Source organism: Rhinopithecus roxellana, chromosome 15 (assembly GCF_007565055.1).
Source record: "Rhinopithecus roxellana isolate Shanxi Qingling chromosome 15, ASM756505v1, whole genome shotgun sequence".
Lineage (NCBI taxonomy): Eukaryota > Metazoa > Chordata > Mammalia > Primates > Cercopithecidae > Rhinopithecus > Rhinopithecus roxellana.
The window spans coordinates 35,816,072-35,818,504 of NC_044563.1; the positions used below are offsets into that span (position 1 = coordinate 35,816,072).

General features: G+C 39.0%; 1 pseudogene across 1 annotated transcript; it reads left to right on the forward strand.

Annotated features, from left to right (window-relative positions):
• The first annotated feature begins 1,737 nt into the window (after positions 1-1,737).
• LOC104671800 lies at positions 1,738-2,058 on the forward strand (annotated as a pseudogene). Its single transcript, XR_749323.2, has one exon. The product of XR_749323.2 is annotated as a reactive oxygen species modulator 1 pseudogene (transcript).
• Positions 2,059-2,433: the final 375 nt, after the last annotated feature.

Below are 2,433 nucleotides of genomic sequence, written 5' to 3' on the forward strand. Positions count from 1 at the left end.
TGACTCTCTTTTTTCATGACTTTCGAGTCATCAAACGCACTGATTAATGACCTAGTCACTTTGTACCAACATATAAAAAAACAAACTTAGGCTCACTTCATTTTTTTCCTCTATCATTAATCACATATTTTTATAATATGAATCTTTCCAAGCCGATTTTTAATAATAACCTTTGCTTTTATAAATGAACCTAAAGTGGCTCCATATAGTTTACCACAAAGGTTTCTGTGTGAATTTCAAAGCCCTGAGTCATTTTGTTTCCATATTCCCTCTTTCCTCCTACTTTATAGGACCCACATCTATTCCAAGAAAGCCCATCATCCACATGGGCCTGCGGTAGACATTGGCTAAATACCCCCAATTCTGTTTCCTTTTCCTGGGTACACATGAAGTTATGTTCCAGGTTCCTTTGCAGTTAGGCCCAGGTCATGTGACAGGAGTTAGCTAATTGGTGCAACTAAATATGATGTTATGTTAATTTAAGTTTTGACCCTATTATTTTCAGAGATATCATTGATGAACTCTTACTCATGCACCTGGAAATTAAAATTTCTGAGATGGTGGTGTTCCCTGATAGAGGAATCTAATTTCATCAGTAAACTGGTCACAGGAAAGACATCAAAAAAATTTACTTGACATATAAGGGATTATGACCAGAATTACAAAGTGGTGAGAAGTACATCTTCTGTGCATTCTTTCAGATGGAGTTTACCAAAGCACATCTGAACGAATGTGTAGAACAATTATTGTGGCACAAACAGGACAAATTATTTTTCCCAAAAATCAAAGTGGAAATGTCTTGCAATACACAGGTCAACAGAGTATTCAGATAGTTATCTTCTCAGTAGTGAATCAAAATTAGGACTAGACCAAATGTTGCCCTGGTCTCACCTAAAAACCTTTACCTTTCATTTATCTTTGGGAGGTAAATAAGTACTATCCAAAAGATATAAATGTTTCAAAGTACCTTAACATACAAGGAAAAAAGTTCAAAAAGATTCAAAATAATATAAATATATCCAGCAACAAAAAGATACAATTTCTGGTGTTTGGCCTGCAAAATAAAAAATTACCATTCCTTCAAGTAAGTAGGTGACACAACTTAAAAATAGAGAGAGATATAAAGTGAATCCAACCCAAAATAATACAGATGACACAATCAGTACACAAAGACATTAACATTTATTATACTTATGTTACAAAGCTTCAAGAAGATAGAGGGACACTAGAATATATTAAATAGACATATGAAAGATATTTTTTATATCTCGAATTCAGACTTCAAGAAACTTCAAATAATATCTGATATAAAAATCAGGGGCTTGCATTTCTGGCCGGGTGCGGTGGCTCAAGCCTGTAATCCCAGCACTTTGGGAGGCCGAGACGGGTGGATCACGAGGTCAGGAGTTCGAGACCATCCTGGCTAACATGGTGAAACCCCGTCTCTAATAAAAATACAAAAAACTAGCCGGGCCAGGTGGCGGGCGCCTGTAGTCCCAGGTACTCAGGAGGCTGAGGCAGGAGAATGGCGTAAACCCGGGAGGCGGAGCTTGCAGTGAACTGAGATCCGGCCACTGCACTCCAGCCTGGGCGACAGAGCGAGACCTCGTCTCAAAATAAAAAAAAAAAAAAAAAAAAAAAAAAGCAAATCTTTGAAGCAATTCATCGGGCCTCCAGCGCCCTCCCCGTTGTTTTCCGTGAGAGACGTAGAGCTGAGCGACCGAGGCCACGAGCGAGATGCCGGTGGCCGTGGGTCCAGCCAAGCTGCTTCGACCGCGTCAAGATGGGCTTCGTGATGGGTTGCGCCGTGGGCATGGCGGCCGGGGCGCTCTTCGGCACCTTTTCCTGTCTCAGGATCGGAATGCGGGGTCGAGAGCTGATGGGCGGCATTGGGAAAACCATGATGCAGAGTGGTGGCACCTTTGGCACATTCATGGCCATTGGGATGGGCATCCGATGCTAACCATGGTTGCCCACTACATCTATCCCTTCCCATCAATCCCAGCCCACGTACTAATAAAAGAAAGTCTTTGAGTAAAAAAAAAAAAAAAAAAAAAAGTTAGATTAAATGCAGCAAAATAAAGGATTAATGAACTTGAAAATACAGAAGTAGAAACTATTTTAAATGTAACACAGAGGAATAAAGAGTTGACCCAACAAAAATACAACAGTAATTAGTTCTGGGCCTAATACATGTGTAACTGGAGTAACTGAAAGACAGTAAAGAGAGTAAGAAAAAGAAAATGAAAAAATATTTAGGAAGAATTTCCTGAAAAATATTTAAAGTGTAATAAACTATAAACCTGCAAGTTCAAAAAGCTCAACAAGCCCCAAGCAAAAGTAACGTGAGAAAACTACAGTAGAGTACATCATAATTAAATTACTTAAAACCAATAATAAAGAGAAAAATAAGAGCAGCCAGAGAAAAAAACA